The following is a 20,932-nucleotide window of genomic DNA, read 5'->3' on the forward strand; positions in this document are numbered from 1 at the left end:
GCTGCTCTTCAGATCTCTTCACTTGTTTTCTTAACCATTACTCCATGGCTCGGCTTTTCTTCTAGCAAAGCTTTCAAAACCAACTCATTCTAGCAGAGGTATGAGTGCTGCCTCATCTCTCACTACCTATCTCCAACTGCAATCAAATTAGCTAAACTAAAACGTAAATGTTTCTCTACCTTAACACCCCAGTTGCTAAGCAACACACACATGCTTATGCCTTTTAGTTACTGTTCTTGACAGAGCCCTCTCTAAGCACAATAGAGACACAGTTGGAAATTAAACAACTCTCATACATACAAACATCTTTATCCAGCATGACTCTAACTATAGGTTTACACTTCCAGGCACACAAACATTAAATTAAACCCACTTGAAACTATACATTATTTCTAATGATTACCATTACAAATAAAACTCCCACAAAACAACCTTTATTTTACTAACACTATGCAATCCAAGGTGTTCCATTCCAGAGAGAGGATACTGGGGCCTGCTGTCAGTGCTATAGTTTTTGGACACCAGCGATGACCGCTTTGGAGAGACTCATGTACAAGGACAGTAGTCTCCACCAGTGCCTCATCTAAGTGAGAGGCATAACCACATAACTAGGGCAAGCCAGATGTGCCAAGCAGATATTTCAAAACCCAAACACTGACCATCCATCTACCAAAGTCAAGGGGCGGTATTCTCCAGCCACCCCCCCCCCCTCCTCCTCCGCCGGGTGGGAGAATCGCTAGGGCACCGCGCTAATCGCGCCGGGCCGCTCGGAGAATTGCCGCAAACGCCGAGCGGCCACACGTAAACGGCCTATTCCCACCGGCGCCATCCACACCTGGTCACTGCCGGCGGGTACTCATCGCAAAGGCTTGGGGGGGGGTGGCCTGTGGGGGGTGAGGGGGGGCTCCATTCCCGGGGAGGGCCTCCGGAGTGGCCTGGTACGCGATCAGGACCAATCGATTGATTGGCAGGCCGGCCTCTCTGTCAGCAGGCCTCCTTTCTTCCGCCGGCGAGCCGGGATCCATCTGCCATGTTTGTGTGGGGCGGTCTGGGGGAGGACAGCCACCGCGCATGGGCTAGTTGCCGCCGGCCCAGCTGCACATGCGCTGGACCCAAGGCGGCCCGTCTTTTACGCGGCGCCGGGTCTCTGACGCCACGCCAAGGGCCCACCCCCGTAAATCGCGCAATGTCCCTGTTAGCCCCACGGAGGGGGGAGAATAAGGGTCTGGGAACGGGCGCCGACGCTGGAGTAAAACACTCGGGTTTTACTCCGGCGTCAGCACTTAGACTCCCGTTGGGAGAATCCCGCCCTAGAAGTCTAATTTTCTTCCTTCAAAATCAGCCCTTTCACCCTAAAGGTTGATGATAAATTGAGTTTCCATATGCTTGCACACTTTCACAACATATTTGGAAGTGTGAGGAAATTTGTACTGTGGAATAAACAGACCCAGTTCTAAGATTGTGGACCTTTTACCAGAGACCATACTCCCCAGGATCTATTTTTCACTCTGTTTGAATATATATTCATATGTATAAAAAAAACATACAAAGTTCCATGAAATCAATGAAACGCTCAAATGCAATAACTCTGTAGGAACTATTCAATACCAATTATCAGGGAGTTGCTTTCTGGTATGAGAGTTATTCCCACAAATACGTTGGTGCACCTCACAGGTGAAGATCAAAATCCACGTACGTCAAGCATGGCTGGGCAGATTCAGCATGGCGGGGCAGATTCAGCGTGGCGGGGCAGATTCAGCGTGGCGGGGCAGATTCAGCGTGGCGGGGCAGATTCAGCGTGGCGGGGCAGATTCAGCGTGGCGGGGCAGATTCAGCGTGGCGGGGCAGATTCAGCGTGGCGGGGCAGATTCAGCGTGGCGGGGCAGATTAAGCGTGGCGGGGCAGATTAAGCGTGGAGGGGCAGATTAAGCATGGCGGGGCAGATTAAGCGTAATAAGAAACTTACAACATGAGGTTAAAGTCCAACAGGTTTGTTTCGAATTAGCTTTTCCTTCTTTGCGCCTGGGAAAATGGAAGACCTATACATGGGAGGGCACACATGGGAGGCCAGGAAATGTCAATATTTTGATCCAGCTCACCTCTTGACACCCCCAAGGGCAAAATTAGCCCTTGTGCTAAGAAATTGTTATATTATTCCAATATGGTTTAAGAACTATATGTTACATCTATGTATAGGGCATTGGTGAGGCCACACCTGGAGTATTGTGGGCAGTGGTGGTGTCCTTGGCTGAGGAAGAATGTTTTTGCTAAGGAGAGAGGGCAGCGAAGGTTTACCAGACTGATTCCTGGGATGGCAGGATTGTCATACGAGGAGAGACTTGGCTAGTTAGAATTATATTCATTGGAGTTCAGACGAGTGAGAGGGGATATCATAGAAACTTACAAAATTCTAACTGGATTAGACAGCGTAGTTTCAGGAAGAATGTTCCCGATGGTGGGGGGAGTCCGGAACTAGTGTCATAGTTTGAGGATAAGGGGTAAGAAAACCTCTTAGAACTGAAGTGAGGAGACATTTCCTCATCCAGAGAGTGGCGAATCTGTGGAATTCGCTACCACAGGAAGTAGTTGAGGCCAAAACATTGTGTAATTAATTTCAAGGAGGAATTAGATTTAGCTCTTGGGGCTAAAGGGATCAAGGGATATGGTTTGGGGGGGGGGGGGGGGGGGGGGGGGGGGGGGGGGGGACTGAGGCATGATCAGGTACTGAACTTGATGATTAGCCATGGACATAATGAATGGCGGAGCAGGCTCAAAGGGCCGAATAGCCTCCCTGCTTCTATTTTCTATGTTTTTGTACATAAATATGCAGAGTGCCACATTACTCACCACAGCATATCAAACTAACAATATACCAGTTGGCAACGCATGGTGTGACCTGAGAATGCATTTGATGATGTTCCAACATCAGAGTTTAAAACTGTGATTATTTAAAACCTCTGGGAGCTAAAAGAATTACGTATCCATTCTGTTTATAACAGCTATGTTAGATAGAGATAGAGAAATACAGCACAGAACAGGCCCTTCGGCCCACGATGTTGCGCCGAACTTTTGTCCTAGGTTAATCATAGAATTTTGGACAATTTGTCATGGCCAATCCACCCAACCTGCACATCTTTGGACTGTGGGAGGAAACCGGAGTACCCGGAGGAAACCCACGCAGTCACGGGGAGGATGTGCAGACTCCACACAGACAGTGACCCAAGTCGAAATCGAACTTGGGACCCTGGAGCTGTGAAGCAATTGTGCTATCCACAATGCTACCGTGCTGCCCTTAAGAAGTTAACCTACACTCCCTTATTCTACCCTAATCCAAGTACCTATCCAATAGCCGTTTGAAGGTCCATAAATTTTCCGACTCAACTACTACCACAGGCAGTGCATTCCATGCCCCCACTACTCTCTGGGTAAAGAACCTACCTCTGACATCCCCTCTATATCTTCCACCATTTATCTTAAATTTATGTCCCCTTGTAATGGTGTGTTCCACCCGGGGAAAAAGTCTCTGACTATCTACTCTATCTATTCCCCTGATCATCTTATAAACCTCTATCAAGTCGCCCCTCATCCTTCTCCGTTCCAATGAGAAAAGGCCCAGCACCCTCAATCTTTCCTCGTATGACCTACTCTCCATTCCAGGCAACATCCTGGTAAATCTCCTCTGCACCTTTTCCAAAGCTTCCACATCCTTCCTAAAATGAGGTGACCAGAACTGCACACAGTACTCCAAATGTGGCCTGACCAAGGTTTTGTACAGCTGCATCATCACCTCACGGCTCTTAAATTCAATCCCTCTGCTAATGAACGCTAGCACACCATAGGCCTTCTTCACAGCTCTATCCACTTGAGTGGCAACTTTCAAAGAACAATGAACATAGACCCCAAGATCTCTCTGCTCCTCCACATTGCCAAGAACCCTACCATTAACCCTGTATTCCGCATTCAGATTTGTCCTTCCAAAATGGACAACCTCACACTTGTCAGGGTTAAACTCCATCTGCCACTTCTCAGCCCAGCTCTGCATTCTATCTATGTCTCTTTGAAGCCGACAACAGCCCTCCTCACTATCCACAACTCCACCAATCTTCGTATCATCTGCAAATTTACTGACCCACCCTTCAACTCCCTCATCCAAGTCGTTAATGAAAATCACAAACAGCAGAGGACCCAGAACTGATCCCTGCGGTACGCCACTGATAACTGGGCTCCAGGCTGAATATTTGCCATCCACCACAACTCTCTGTCTTCTATCGGTGAGCCAGTTTGTTATCCAACTGGCCAAATTTCCCACTATCCCATGCCTCCTTACTTTCTGCATAAGCCTACCATGGGGAACCTTATCAAATGCCTTACTAAAATCCATGTACACTACATCCACTGCTTTACCTTCATCCACATGCTTGGTCACCTCCTCAAAGAATTCAATAAGACTTGTAAGGCAAGACCTACCCCTCACAAATCCGTGCTGACTATCCCTAATCAAGCAATGCCTTTCCAGATGCTCAGATTTCTACTAATGTCTGCTAATTAGTAGAAAAAACATTAAAATTGAATATTTAAAAGTTATTTAGCAGATAACCGCTTTAATGGTCAAGTGGGTTATGAGGGCAGGGAAGATGTCCTATCAAGTCACATTTTCAGTCCAAACTAGTCCCCACTAGAGGTGAGTGACATTCGTCCTACGGAAACAGTTAATGTTCCCGAGTATTTAAGTTAGAATTGGGCTTTTAATTGTTTAACAGATTGTACTTATTGTTTAATAGACTGTACCAATATATAAAGAGGATACAGGTGGCACTGTTTTGTTGTTGGAGAAGTGATTACCAAACACAAAGACTTGTTTCCTCATTCTTACTATATTGGAGTTTAACAATCGTGCTGTGCAATATTTCTTACAAAAACATTACCACAGTCACATCAAATTCTTCCTTCCGTGAAGCATTGAGCTAATTTCTTGAAGATTAATGAATTAATTGAAGATTAATGAATTTCAAACCGTTAACATGCATGGTTCTCCAATAGCAGCATGAGCCCAACTTGAAAGTGTTACTTATTATACCCGGTAGGGCAGTGAGTGTCGTTCGATCACGGATTTATCAACATGTTAAAAGCATACAAATTTCTAAATTTCTCTCCCTGCCACAAAAACTCCATGTTTCGGTGAAAGGTGTCTTGCACCGGGGGAGAAAGGGTTTCACTTAAAACAAGAACTGTCCAAGAAAATGAATTGCTGACACCGAGCAGTCATTCAAATCAAAAGTTCTGAATGTTATAAACCAGGAGGACAAAGTGGGAGCAGTGTACGAATGGGAGCTGAAACCCTGAGTGAAATTATTGTAACTCATCTCAAATATTCATTATTCTGTCTATACTGTGGTGCATGCTCTGACAAAAAACAAACCAGTGTTTTTAACAGATTTTCCTGTGGATATTCTTTTTTTTTGTATTTGAAAATTTTAATAAAAATAACATAGACAATGACATCAACATGGTATAATAAACATTTTCCCCCCATCTCAATCTTCACACACCCCAACCATACAACAACAATCCGCACCCCCCACCCCACCAGAATACTGCATCTGCTGACATTTTAATTTTCCCCGAGAAAGTCGACGAACGGCTGCCACCTCCGGGTGAACCCGACCATTGGCCCTCTTAAGGCAAACTTTATTTTCGAGACAGAGGAACCCAGCCATGTCACTAACACAGATCTCTACACTCGGGGGTTTCGCGTCCCTCCACATTAACAAGATCTGTCTCCGGGCTACCAGGGAGGCAAAGGCCAAGACGTCAGCCTCTTTTGAGGGCAGCACGGTGGCGCAGCAGTTAGCATTGCTGCGTCACGGTGCCAAGGTCCCAATTCGATCCCGGCTCTGGGTCACTGTCCGTGTGGAGTTTGCACATTCTCCCCGTGTTTGCGTGGGTTTCACCCCCACAACCCAAAGATGTGCAGAGTAGGTGGATTGGCCACGCTAAATTGCCCCTTAATTGGAAAAAATTAATTGGGTACTCTAAATTTACAAAAAAAACTATGTCAGCATCTTTCGCCCCCTGAACTCCCGGCTCTTCCGACACTCCAAAGATCGCTACCTCCGGACTCGACACCACCCGTGGTTTTTAGCACCGTGGACATTGCCTTAGCAAAACCCAGCCAAAACCCTCGGGCATGACCAAAACATGTGGACATGATTTGCTGGGCTTCCCGCGCACCTCGCACACCTATCTTCTCCCTCAAAATACCTGCTCATCCTAGCCACTGTGATGTGTGCACGATGAACTACCTTAAATTGTATCAGGCTGAGCCTGGCCTATGATGAGGAGGTATTAACCCTGCTTAGGGCATCCGCCCATAGACCCGCCTCTATCTCTCCTCCTAGCTTGTCCTCCCTCTTGCCCTTAAGCTCCTCCACCGGAGTTTTCTCCTCCTCTTTTCTTGTGGATATTCTGAGAGCAGCGGAGTTGCATCTGCTGATAATATGGGTCAGTGTGTGTGCAGTGTCTGGTACTATAGTAATAAGAGGCTTTTCATCTCCTCAGGCCTAGCTCAATAGGAAATAAAGTACTGCCCTCATTGAATAAAAAGGGCACTACAGAAATCTCAGTGACAATGCTTACATTTATAGTATGTTCCTCACAAAAAAGAAACTTCTCAATGCTCCATACAAAAGAATTACTTTTGAAGTGGGGATACTTTCCTACATTAAAAGGTACTTCATTACCACAAGTTACTGCTGTTGTTGCTAAGGAGGCAGCTATTTGGGATGTCCTGAAGTTGTGAAAGGCACAATATAAATCAGAGTTATTTTGCACTCTTCTTCTTTCTTTCAACAGCAACGATATGAATGGCCTTTTAATCTCTTCCTTCACAGTGGTATTGGATGCAAGACCCAACTTGGCAACAACACTGGGGAAACTTCTTGCCTTTCTTCCAACAGTGTCGTGGGACATAGAACATTTATTCAAGCCAACAAAGCAGACAGATGAGTCCTTGCTTTAATGTCATATCTTAAGAACAGTACAGCACAATAATGTCCCACATCATTATCCTAGATTATGGGAATAGATTTAATTTGTATTTGTTCTCGAGATAAGAGTGCTAACAACTGAACCAAGCTGACAATGAGAGATGGTCTTCCAATGGCTCAATGATTTTATATCAGTCGAGGAAGGTCCCTGCACTGTGTGAAGCTGACCTAAAGAGGATCCCACATCGAAAGCATGACCACTGGCCTAATTGTCCCCGGTTTAGCGTGGGAGAATAAAACCAGGATTCCCACTTCTCATCTCAGTCCGCTGCCCTCTGCCAGAGCAAATGGACCTTAGATGATGACGGAATTGTAAATTCAGCTGCAATACTTCACAGGGGGACAATGACCAGCTGATCCCACGTCTTGGACAAAGTAATGAAATGCTGCCCATGCACGCTGCACTGTAAAAGCCAACATGCATCTTTTGGGCGAGAGAAAAATTGGAAAATAAAAAGTAACTCATTTCATGTGCTCCCTAAGCTGCCTGCATTCCATAACAGAAAAGCTTTAACTGGTTAAAGGCAAGGCAGTAGTAAGACCTGTACAAGTCCAGAACTTCAAAACGACTCCATCTCTGAAATATATACCCGTTTGCAATGTGATTTTAACACAGCAGTTTTCATCCACTTGGAATCTGTGCTTTCATACATGGGTTCAAGTCTGGCTTTGTCCTGAATAATGACTTCCTGTGATAAGCATTTGCTACTTGGTCCACCCACAAGCAAGGGTGGTGGAGAGACTGAGTAAACTGTTGACCTAAACAAAAACTCCTCATTGCCACTCCTGCTGGATTTGGCAATATGCGGCTGTTAACCTTCCCAGAAGCAGGAAGTGCCATTTGTATGACTCATGGGTATTTCAGCTTCAAACATCCGGAATTCTATTGCACAATTAAAACCTGGGTCAGTAAAAGTGGGAGTACAAATTGAAACTTGAGGAACTTTCTCCAATGTGGAATTTACCACATTTTAGATTCATCCTGTTTTCTGGTTGGTGAAAAAACATCTCGGGTCGATTCAACGACATGGGAACAAAGTCCCATAGGGAGCATGTTCAGCCATGTGTTTCTCAGCGCTCGGAGCAACTCACATTGTGTAAAGGGGCCTCAGCAGGGAATGCGCGGCCAAGACCGCACATAGCCCCGTGGGAAGCTCCGCTCACTCCTGAAGCAATGCTCGGCAATCTCCCCCCCCCCCCCCCCCCCCCCCCCCCCCCCCCCCCCTTCCCAGCCCAAACTCACTTTGGGAGGGCCCCCAGCCCCAACACCCCCCACCCCTCAAAAAAAACAATTCATGCAGTGTACCACCCGCCCCGATCACACACATGTGCATAAATGTCAGCTTGGCACCTTGTCAGTGCCAACTTGGCATCCTGGCAGTGCACATGCCAGCTGGCAATATCACCTATACACCTCGACAGTGCCTAGCTGGCAATCAGGTGGCACTGCCAGGGTGCCCAGAGGGCACCAGCAGTGACAGGACATGCAGCTGGGGGCCTCCGATCCCCTAGGTGACGCCCATGTGTGCTGTTGCGTTTGGTCCCTATTTGTGGGGACCAATGCTGAACGGTGCTCACCCAAGGTCTCCAAGGCGAAGGGGTTGAATCCCAAAGCCTCAGGTACCTCGGGAATCTGCACATTAGACTGAGACAAATGTCTCGTTCGAATATGTAGATTTGCCAAATATTGATCCCGCCCACAATGGGTGGGATTTGCAATACAATGTCTCACAAGATTGTGTTGGATCTCACGAGGCATTGCGAACCGGGTAGATTCCGGGAGAGGGGTCTCCCAACTTTTATAGGCCACGCTGCACCACAGTGCACTACTTTTTGGGTGCAGCGAGGCCATTGGATCGTTATCAAGTGAGACAATTCCACTTAGCACACGGGTAGACTTCCAACAGCATGGCTTCCTCCATCCATTTCCATCTGTGTAACATCGCCCACCTCCGACCCACCTCAGTTCATTTGCTGCTGCAATCCTTACCCCATGTGATTATCACACGTGGTTACACAATGTTAATATTCCAGACATTCAGTGGAAGTCACTCTTTTTGTAAGATAGCTCCGAAGGGGAAGAAGGATGCTGCCCCTGTCAAGGTGGAGGCTAAATCTCAGGCCTTAAAAGCAAAGAAAGCCATTTTGAAGGGAATTCAATAATAATAATAATAATAATCTATATTGTCACAAGTAGGCCTACATTAACACTGCAATGAAGTTCCTGTGAAAAGCCCCTAGTCGCCACATTCCGGCACCCGTTCGGGTACACAGAGGGAGAATTCAAAATGTCCAAATTACCTAACAGCACGTCTTTTGGGACTAGTGGGAGGAAACCCATGCAGACACTGGGAGAACGTGCAGACTCCGCACAGAGAGTGACCCAACTAGGATTGTCACAGGCAGAAGTAAGTAAGGACACCACCTTCCTTCAGGAGATCAAAGACACTCTGACTAAGGGGGAAACCCAAGTACCTGAAAAGAGTGCTTCCAGGAAGAACAAATTGGACCATTATGCTATCATTAAGTTGCCTCTGACCACCAAGTCCGCGATGAAGAAAACCGAGGACAACAATACCTTAGTTTTCATTGTTGACATCAAAGCAAATGAACATCAGATAAAATAGACCATCAAGAAACTGTATGATATTGATGTAGCTGAAGTAAACACTCTCATCAGCCCCAACAGTGAGAAGGAAACCTTTGTCCATCTGGCCCAAGACTATGGTGCATTGTGTGTTGCTAATAAGATTGGCATCATCTAAACTAGAGCTATATAAATATTTTGCAAAAGTTTTAAAATGAAAAAAAAAACACAAATGTAGAAGGCCATCAAAATCCAGTCACTTTCATCGAGTTATTGTTTTTTCACAAATTAAAAGACATCTTGCGTAACTGGAGTTCCTTCAATACAATACCCACAGTCCAAGTCATGGCACTATTTAAAGAAGAATAAAGGAATTCTCGTGGTGTTCTAGCCAATATTTTATTCCACAAACCAACATCACCAGAACCAAATATATGGCCACTTACTTCATGAATATTTATCGGACCTAGTTTACACAAATATGTTGCTGCATTTCCCTACACTGCAATGATGAACATTGTGTTCACTGTAACAGGCTTTGGGACATCCTAAGGATGTCAAAAGATGCTATGTTAATGGAAGTGTTTTTATTTATTTCTTTCCATGACTTTTCATCAGGTTCAATGGTTGTTCATCAATAAATCATATTTAATGCCGATGATGTTTAGGAAACATTCAGTCTTCAAAAGGTTCAGTTACTATGGTAAGTCCGCTTCACAATCGCACACATTTTTCTACAGTTATTAGATTTGACCTCATGAGTCACAGGAATTGCCTAGACACAATGACGCTTGATTTTCACATTACCAACATACCGAGGGGAGGTTGAAATGAATTGTGCTATGTTTTTCCAGGAAGGCTTTCACACGGGCACAGGCCTGGATTTGTCAGAGATGGCATATACCACCCAGTAAGCGGTCATGACAACAGTGCCAACCTCTCCTCCAAAGTCCAGGATAGAATGAAGGATGGTTTCCCGAGCTGAATGTTAGAACCATAGAATTCCTGTAGTGCAGAAGGAGGTCATTTGGCCCATCAAGTCTGCACTGACCCTCTGAAAGAGTACCTTACCTAGCCCACTCACGCACCCTATCCCCGAAACACCACTTAATTGACACATCTTTGGACAGTAAGGAAATTTGGACACTAAGAGGAAAATTAGAACAAACTTCTATAGATAGAGAGCATCCTATCCGGCTGCATCACAGCCTGGTATGGCAACTACTCGGTCCAAGATCGCAAGAAACTGCAGAGTGTGGTGAACTCCGCCCAAAGCATCACACAAGCTTGCCACCCTCACATTGATTCTGTATACACCTCTCGCTGCCTCAGGAAGGCAGACAGCGTTATCAGAGACCCCTCCCACCCAGGCATTGCCTTCTTCCAGACCCTTCCATCAGGCAGAAGGTACAGAAGTCTGAAGACCCGCACATCCAGACATAGGAACAGCTTCTTCCCCACAGCTACTAGACTCCTCCACGGACTGATCTGTTCCCTGTAAGAACATTATTCACGAAGCCCTATGCTGCTCTTGCTCATGTATTTGCTTTGTTTGGCCCCTTATTCCACAATGTAACCAATCCCTGTTTGTCGATGTACCATTTGTCAATGTTCTCTGTTGATTATTCTTTTATCTACTACGTACGTACTGTGTACGTTCCCTTGGCCACACTATACTTCGGTACATGTGACAATAAAATCAATCAATCAATCAAATTTAGCATGATTAATCCACCTAACCTGCACTTCTTTGGACTGGGAGGAAGCTAGAGCACCTGGAGGAACCCCGCGCAGACACAGGTAGGAAGTGCAAAGTCAACACAGTCACCCAAGGCTGGAACTGAACCCAGGTCCTTGGTGCTGTGAAGTGTTAACCACTGTGCCACCCGTTAGAAAAAGATTGAAACCATTGCTTCCAACCCGCAGCCCAAATCCCTTATAAAGAAACACCGCCATCCCCTTCCCCAGCCCCTGGCTCAGGCTGATCAAGACCTGTAGCCTTGGTGACCTCTTCAAATTTCTGACCCCATACTTTTATCATCACAAAGATGGCCTCCTGTCACTTGCCTAGCATCATCTCCCACCACCTTCAACTGAGATCATCCACTGGAAACACTCATCTAAGCTACTGCGGCATCTTCTCCATCCCGTGGATTCCCAGTATCCATCCTTCAGGTTCATGTGTGACTCTGACAATCGGCATCAGTAGACTATGTGGCTGCGAAGGCACCACAGCTTTTCCTGAAGCTGGCCTCCCCGGACCTAAACTGACTGTCTGTCATTGGCATTCGCTAGCAGGAAGCTGGGCTGGGTTTTCTGGTCTCGCCTCCCTTTCCCAACATTCCTGTTGCTAACATGACTGAGACCGACTTAGCATTGCACAGACCGAAGGATGAAAACAGTCACCCTCCAACCAGGGAAATCCTCCTAACCAGGGAGAGTTAAAAAGTGTCTATCTGACAGGATTGGGGTTTTTTCTTAATATGAGGGAGGTTGCTCCGTTCTAGGAGTGAGTGTTTGCCACCACCCCTTTCCTCTTGCCATGATCTGCAGCACGCAGCATCAGCTAATTCATGTGCCATGGCCTCACTCCAGCTTTCTTTTGAAACACACATTGCCCTTATGTCACCCAACATTAATACTGTCCAGCCAGGCCTGAAATCATCAGTAAAATCAGCTGGTGAACGCAGTCAGTGACACTTACAGGAGACATCTCATCATTATTGAATTATTGCACTATCAATAGCTTGCTTACCCGACAGTATGTTTCTTCTGACTGTTATTGTAATGCTAGCAGTGTTTACCCGACCATAACCCTTTTTTTTTCATTCAACCGTCTGGAATGTCTGAACACTCTGTAATTGTATAGTCTGTCCCAGCTCGCTTTCTCAAACTTCTGCTGAGCTTTGCCATAAGTGTCAGCAGGAGCCACTGATGAAATGAGATCATATTCTGGTTGGCCCACTGACACCACTAAAGGGTTTACAGAGAAAGCATACAAACATTTTCTCTCGGTCTCGCAGACAGAAATCGATTAACCCTTTCCAGCTCCACAGTTTTCATTGGACGAAGCACCAAGCAACCATACTGTCAGTTGCTGGCACTCACCTTCACGCAGTTAAGAAAGAACAGATTCTCTTTTCTGCTCTACTGATGCCCAAAGTAACGTGTGGCATGACACGGGAGCCAAATACCAAGCAGGAAGATATCAAGTTTCACCCTTTGGCTCTTCACAACGCTAAGCTGATCACAAGTCATGCCAAGTTGGGATGGCACAATCAGCTTGGCATCGCTGGGCAGGGAGGAGAGGCGCCAGCAAGCCTAGCCAAGCTTTCTGCTCCTGATCGTTGGCCCAATAAAAATCGGTGTGGAGGCCAGGATTAGGAGAAGGCGTGGCAGCCCTGCATTTTCCCAACCCCCGCCGCCTGACTCACACACAAAGAATGACGGCTGGGAGCTTGTGAGAAAAAGGAACAACAGCGACAAGAGAGGATGAGCTGAAGCAGGGGCAGAGATGGCCAATGTTACACAGCTGGAAACAGAAGGCTTTTGAGAATATTCCAAAGGGTTGGACACCCAGTTCAAGGTCAAGCAAGATGCCAAACCAGCAATCTGGTTCAGCCCGAGATGGTGGCTGGAACCAGTGGTGAAGCTGTGGGGTTTATGCCATGGGTTGAAAATTATGGTTTTGATCTTTACAGAAGTTAGTTAGGAGAAAGGACACTTCACCTAAAGCCGGGCACCAGAGAAACAGTGTAATAACGAGCAGTGATGGGGTCAAAATCAGAGGTTGTACTTTGACGAATCGCTGGTTTCCAGTTGGGAGGACTAGTGAGGAGAAAATTGGTGTGCAGGACAGAGGACTCAACAACTTCAGAATCTGTTCCAAAACTGCTGGGCAGCACGGTAGCACAAGTGGAGAGCACTGTGGCTTCACAGCGCCAGGGTGCCAGGTTCGATTCCCTGCTGGGTCACTCACTGTGCGGAGTCTGCACCTTCTCCCCGTGTCTTCGTGGGTTTCCTCCTGGTGCTCTAGTTTCCTCCCACAGTCCAAAGATGTGCGGGTTAGGTGGCTTGGCCATGCTAAATTGCCCTTAGTGTCCAAAAAGGTTAGTGTCCAGAAAGGTTAGGACGGGTTATTGGGTTACGGGGATAGGGTGGAAGTGAGGGCTTAACTGGGTCGGTGCAGACTTGATGGGCCGAATGGCCTCCTTCTGCATTGTATGTTCTGTGTTCTATGCTGGAGTGAACATGCTTTCCCACTGTGACCTCTCCAGACCGACGTTGTGCACGGGATAGAGTTAAATGGCCACAATGACGTATCAATTGAGCTTTTCTTTCCAACAGGAAATGTTCGAAGAATTCTGTTCATCTATTTGCACCAGTCAGATTCAAATGCCTTTGATTCAAAGTTGGCCTAAAACCAACACCAAGGAGGTGAGAATTGCTTAATATGAAACACGAGCAGAGTGGAACTGTAACTCTGACCACTGCATTCCTTTCATCAAGTAAGCCCCGAATACATGATTTATGGTGAAAGCACTGAAAATGACGGACACTTAGCAAATGGTTGAAGCAGTCCAAAATCTCAATTCTGTCCTATAGTGAAGAGAATAGATACTGCATTCTGCAAGCTTGCTCTGTCTGCAATAATAAAATGGTCCCAAACAATCACAATCTCGAAAAGCAAACCAAAAGCCACTAACTCAATGTGCTGACATATTTACTTAGTCATTCTGTGTTGGACTGCCAAAGCAGACTCGGATGCTGCTTTCTTCTTTTGAAAAAAAGATTAAAACAAATTCCTGACTTCCGTCAGGATTAAAACCCCCCCCCCCCCCCCCCCCCCCCCCCTCCCCACTATAAAAGTTTTCTTCCTCGTCATTTTATCTTTTCATCCTGACTTTCACAAATGTTGACAAGTATGTGCATCATAATATGGGTGCTGACTCCTTCGCAAAGTGAGTCAGCCTGTTGAGTTATACATATTGCTGCACACAAAGTAACAGACAGGATCTTAGAGCAAAACCAAACACGTTTTTCTTCTGACTTGGAGTCATCCTTAACCATAGCTGAAAGGCTCTTTATCAAGATGATGCTTGTCTGGTTTTGTACTGTCCATTTCCAAGAAATCTCACAATCTGCAGCTGAACTCCAGGTGCTTTTAACTTTGATATTTCCATAGTTCAGGTTGTTGGTCACCAACATCTGTGGCCTGGCTCAGTCCTCACATTTACGTTTTTTAAAAATACATTTAGAGTACCCAAATCTTTTTTTCCAATTAAGGGGCAATTTAGCATGGCCAATCTACCTACCCTGCACATCTTCTGGGTTGTGAGTCCCACGCAGGCACGGGAAGAATGTACAAACTCCTCAGGGACAGTGACCGGGGTCCGGGATCGAACCCTGTCCTCGGCGCCGTGATGCAGCAGTGCTAACCACTGCCCCACCGTGCCACCCGATCCTCGCATTTACATCACAGAATCAGTTTTCCTCTGCCTTTGGCAGATGAGAGGATGTAAAAAAAATGGCTTTACTGAAAAGGCAAACAAGGGGAGTTTGGTACATAGTCTCTCAAAACCCAAACTACACAACAAAAAAGGGTCTGACAAATTTCAACGTTAGAGCTTGCAACTGCCTCTGGACAATTTGCCTTTAAAGAAATTCTCGTATTGTCAACCTTCACTTACAGTGAACTGTGTTGACTTGAGAAGTAAATATGATCGCTTTTGTACTGGTGTTAGTGGGGTGTTCACACGATCAGTTGCCAAGTGTAGACCCTGCCACTGGACAACCCAAAGTAAATCTGGTAGATTTACTGACACGGGCACGGGAACAACAACCAGTAAAAATAAACGGTTCCTCTTCTCTGCTGGCTTGAGTATTCCAGGCCAGTGGCTACTGGAGACCCGTTCTTTGCCAAGCGATGCACAAACATTTCACTGACACCAACAGAAAAAAAACAGAATCATGGCGATATTCTGAAAAGATGCTCCACCAACAAGTTACTCGGTAAACTGAACTAGTGATTGATAAATTGCGAGCCATGCTGTAGTGTCTTGGGTACAATGGAGAATCACTAACTCCAGAATAAATCAGGAGTTGAATTTTAAATTGTGATATTCTGCACTAGCACACTGAACCATCCAATAGCTTAAAGCTGTGCCCTGTTCACATCACCTAGAGACACTTTATTAAAATTCCTTCATGGGGGTGTCACTGGCAAGGCCAGCATTTGTTGCCCATCCCCAAGTGCGCTTGAACTGAGTGGCTTGCTAGACCATTTCAGAGAGCAGAGAAGAGTTAATCACATTGCTGGGAGTCTGGAGTCACTTGTAGGCCAGATCAGTTAACTGAGACAGATTTCCATCCTGAAAGGAACTTAGGTGGATTTTCGCAACAATCAATGACAGTTTTATTAGTTGAATTTATATTTTACCAGCTGCTATGATGGGATTTGAACCCATGCCCCCAGGTCTTAGCCTGGGCCTCTGGATTATTGGTCCAGTAACATTACCACTGCGCCACCATCTCAAAGCATTCTTTCAACCCACCGGATAATCCTAGCCAGGCTCCATGTTTCTTGCGCCAGAATTCATGTAGTTTTGCTTTGAAAAATAAACAAAGCCCAGAGGTTTGGAAACTGCCCTCATTCCCTCCCAAAATAGCTACAGTTATCAACCGCTCTTATTCCATCACTCATCATGGGGGTGTTTTGCTTCCTGGTGGCAGAGAGGCGGCTGCCTAAAAATAAATAGAATTCCATTGCTTGTGATTTGTGTTTTGTGCATGTTGCCCCTCACCCTACCTGACTGGATACACAAGGCTAATCACAGGGTCAGTCAGTGGGGGGATGTAATCGAGGCAGACACTCCATTGCTGTACTGAGAGTGCTGTACCGCTGGAAATGCTGTCAAACCGAGCTCTATTCTGCCCTCTCAGGTGATCGTGGAAGATCCCAGGAAACAATTCAAAGAAGGAGTCAGGGGTGGTAACCGTGGCACCCTCATCAATATTTATTCTTCAGCCGGTATCACTAAAACAGATTAGCTGGTCATCATCTCATTGCTATTAGTGGGAGATTACTGTGGGCAAATTGGCTGTCCCATTTCCTGCATTACAACAATGACTACACGTCAAATGTACTTCATAGCAGTAAAGTGCTTTGGGAGATCCTGAAGTTGTGAAATATGCACTATATAAATGCAAGTTTATTCTATTAAAACAATAGAGGTGATTGTTCAGCTTTACCATATGTTCTCCTGATGGAAAGAATCCTGCACCTTGGGGGCAAATTTGAAATGTTTTCCCTGTATCTTTACTACCCTATACATTTAATTAATTTAGGCCTGGGACAAACACCAAGAGTCAAGGTGATTCCTATAAACCATACGCAGCAGTGAGGGAAACAAAAGGTAATGGTCAGAAGATCAATCCTACCACTTCTCATCCAGTCCATTTATTCAGGGAGAACCCAAAAGTCAATATTCTTGCTGATGAGGAAAAGGTCAGCAGAGAACCTGTCACGTGTGCCGATTAGCCCAAGCCACAATAGGTGTGCCAGAACTGCACGGGAAAACGTATCGTAGATACTGTGGCCCAGAATTTCCATTGGGTTCTCTTAATCATCTGCTGCAACTTCAGATTAGTCAATACGTGAAGAAAGGGGTAAATGGTTGAAAAATGCCATTTTCCAGACAGTTATATCATGGAGTTTACAGAAATGTATAACACAGAAGTTGCGCCCACCGAGAAAGAGCTAAAGTCCCACTTTCGAGCTCTTGCTCCAGGACCTTGTAGGTTACAGTACTTAGTGCAAATCCAACTTGGGAACCTCCCAGCCACTAAGTGCTGTGATGCAGGAAGCTCAGTTCCGGTGAGCCTGCACACGCACAGTAATGAGGTAATAACTAGATTATTTGTCTTAGTGATGCTGATTGAAGGAATTTTAACCAGGCCAATCTTTTAAGTGCAATGAGATTTTCTGCCTTGACCACCCTCTCAGGCAGCAAGTTCCAGTTCCCCACCACCCTCCAGGTGAAACAATTTTTCCCTCAGCTCCCCTCTAAAATCTTTCTGCCAGTCACTTTTGAATCTATGTCCTTGGTTACCCAACTCTCTGCAAAGGGAGGGGAATTGGTCCTTCCTGTCTGCACTCTCTCAGGCCCTCATAATTTTACGTTCTTCAATGGAATCGCCTCAGCCTTCTCTGATCCAAAGAAAACTGGTCCAGCCTTTCAAATCTTTCCTCAAAGCTATAATTCTACATTCTTACCACATGCTTGTAAACCTCGTCTTAACCTTTCTAAAGTGATCACATCCTTTCTGTAGTGTGCTGACCAAAACTGTACGCCTTGGCCCAAGTAGCTTTTTATAAGTTACTAGCCTAACCTTATATTCTGTGCCTCAGCTAATTAGGAAGATTATCCCTTATTCTTCTTAAGCACCTTATTCACCTGTCCTGTTATCTACAGGAATCTGTGGCCTTGCACTCCAAGGTCCCATTGTTCCTCTGCATTTTTCAATATTCTTCTGTTTGTTAGATGTCCCTTGCCTTATTCGCCCTCCCCAAATTCATTACTTCATTGTTCCTATGGATTGAACTATGTCTGCCACTTGCGTGCCTGCCTGACCGGTCCATTGGTATCTTCCTGCAGTCTACAACTTTCTTCCTCACCATCAACCATGCAGCCAATTTCTGTACGAGCTGCAAACTTCTTAATCACACCTCCTACTTTGAAGTCTAAATTATTGATATCTACCACGAAAAGCAAGAGGACGTTGAACTATCCCCTACAGAATCCCAGCCTAAACAGCCATCCAATCACAACCATCGACCAGTGTTAAGTGTCAGCCATGGCACAGTTACGCACACTCTCGCCTCGGAGTCAGAAGGTTTATGTCCCAGTCCTGACTTTCACACAAAAATCAAGGTTGATGGTGCGGTGCAGTACTGCGAGGATGCTGGACTGTCAGAGGCGCCAGCTTTCAGATGAAAAGTTGAACTCAGGCCTGGCATGCTCTCCCATGGCGCTATTTCAAAGAGCAAGGAAATTATCCCAGATGTCCTGAACAATCCCAGATCCCTCAAAACAGGTTTACCGGTTATTGTGGTTTGCGAGAACTTGCCATGCACAAGTTAGTTTTCACGCTTTAAACATTTCCTGCACTATGCTTCAAAAGTATTTCATTGGCTGTGAAGCACTGAGACCTCTGGTGGTCATGAAAAGTGCTATGCAAATGCAAATCATCTTCCACTTGCCCTTTGGCCCCAGCTGCTGAGCAATTCTTTGGTCTAATTTGTCACTTTCCCTTGGATCCCATGGGCTTTTCTGACCAGTCTGTCATGTGAGAAATTGGCAAAAGCAAAATGCTAAAATCAAATGTAGACTATATCGTACGCACTATTGTAATCAATGCTCCTCATGGTACAGTAAGATAAAGTCAGCATGGATTTACAGAAGGGAAATCATGCTTGACAAATCTACTGGAATTCTTTGAAGATATACCTCGTAGAGTTTTTTTTTTAAAATGCATTTTATTACAAACTTGTATCAAAGTAGGTTACAGCAAATAAACACCCCGGGAAACATACTTCCCAACAATCAGTTATACAGTTTTGTTCAGATCTTTCTCCTTTTTTACCCCCCCCCCCCCCCCCCCCCCGACCTATCACCCATCCCCCCTGCGACAAACAGCTCCTCAAACACTGTCACAAACATCCCCCACCTTTTCTCAAACTCCCCTGCTGAGCCGCTTAACTCATACTTTGTTGTTCTTTGTACTTTAACTTCTCTAACTGCAGGAAGACGTACAGGTCACCCAACCATGCTGCTACTCCCGGTGGCAATGCCGACCGCCACACCAGCAAAGTTTGTCGCCGTGCAATCAGAGAGGCGAAGACCATGACATCAGCCTTCCTCCTCTCCATGAGCTCCGGCTTCTCTGAAACCCCAAATATCGCCACCAAAGGGTCCGGGTCCACCTCCTCCTCCACTATCTTAACTAAGACCGCAAATACTCCCGCCCAGAAGCTTCCCAATTTTTTGCAACCCCAAAACATGTGCGTGTGATTCTCTGGCCACCGCCCACACCTCTCACACTCATCTGCTACCCGCTAAAAGAACCCACTCATTCTTGCCCGAGTCATATGCACCCTGTGCACCACCTTAAACTGTATCAGGCACATCCTTGCACAAGAGGAGGTCCCGTTTACCCTTCGCAGTGCCTCACTCCATACTCCCCAATTGATCTCCATTCCCAACTCCGTTTCCCATTTCTCCTTGATCTTCACCACCCGCTCGCCTCCCTGCTATAATTAGTAGAGTTGACCAGGGAGAACCGGCGGATGTGGTGTATTTAGACTTTCAAAAGGCTTTCAACAAGGTCTCACAAAGCAGATTACTATGTAAAGTTAAAGAGCATGGGATTGTGGATAGTGTCTTGAGATGGATGGAAAGCTGGTTAGCAGACACGAAGCAGAGAGATGGAATAAATGGGTCTTTTCCTGATTGGCAGACAGTGACTAGTGGGATACCTTGGGAATCTATGCCCGGACCCCAACTGTTCACATTATACATTAATGATTTGGACGAGGGAACTCAATGTATTATCTCCAAATTTGCAGATGATAAAAAGTTGGGTGAGAGGGCGAGCTGTGAGGTAGCTACAAAGATGCTTCTGCATGATTTGTACAGGCTGAGTGGGCATATGCATGGTAGATGCAGTATAATGTGGATAAATGTGAGGTTATCCACTTTGGTAGCAAGAATAGGAAGGCAGATTATTATTTGAATGGGTGTAAATTGAGAGGCGGATACTCAGCGAGACCTTGGTGTCCTTGTGCATGCGACTCTGAAAGTAAGTGTGCAGGTACAGAAAGCAGTAAAGAAGACAAATGGGGTGTTGGCCTTCACAGTGAGAGGATTTAAGTATAGGGGTTAGGGATGTTTTACTGCAATAGGATGTTGGTGAGGCCACACCTGGGGTACTGTGTGCAGTTTTGGTGTCCTTATCTGAGGAGGATGTTCTTGCTATGGAGGGAGCACAGCAAAGGTTTACCAGGCTGATTCCTGAGATGGCAGGACTGTCATACGAGGAGAGAATAAGTCGGTTAGGATCACATTCATTGGAGTTTAGAAGTGTGAGAGAGGATCTCATAGAAACTTACAAAATTCTAACAGGATTAAACAGGGAAGATTCAGAAAGAGTGTTCCCGATGGTGGGGTGTCCAGAACTAGAGGTCATTGTTTGAGGATAAAGGACTGAAGGTGAGGAACAATTTCTTCACCCAGAGTGG

The 20,932-nt window shown here is 45.8% G+C and overlaps 1 protein-coding gene and 1 pseudogene across 4 annotated transcripts in view; one reads left to right on the plus strand and one right to left on the minus strand.

The window, feature by feature from the left end:
* The window catches only part of bcar1 (BCAR1 scaffold protein, Cas family member), a 323,652-nt gene that overhangs the window by 130,123 nt on the left and 172,597 nt on the right, over positions 1 to 20,932 (minus strand). The gene's annotated exons all lie outside the window — the stretch shown is intronic.
* LOC119971999 lies at positions 9,066 to 9,811 on the plus strand (annotated as a pseudogene).

The sequence above is a fragment of the Scyliorhinus canicula genome, chromosome 9 (genome assembly GCF_902713615.1).
Source record: "Scyliorhinus canicula chromosome 9, sScyCan1.1, whole genome shotgun sequence".
NCBI lineage: Eukaryota > Metazoa > Chordata > Chondrichthyes > Carcharhiniformes > Scyliorhinidae > Scyliorhinus > Scyliorhinus canicula.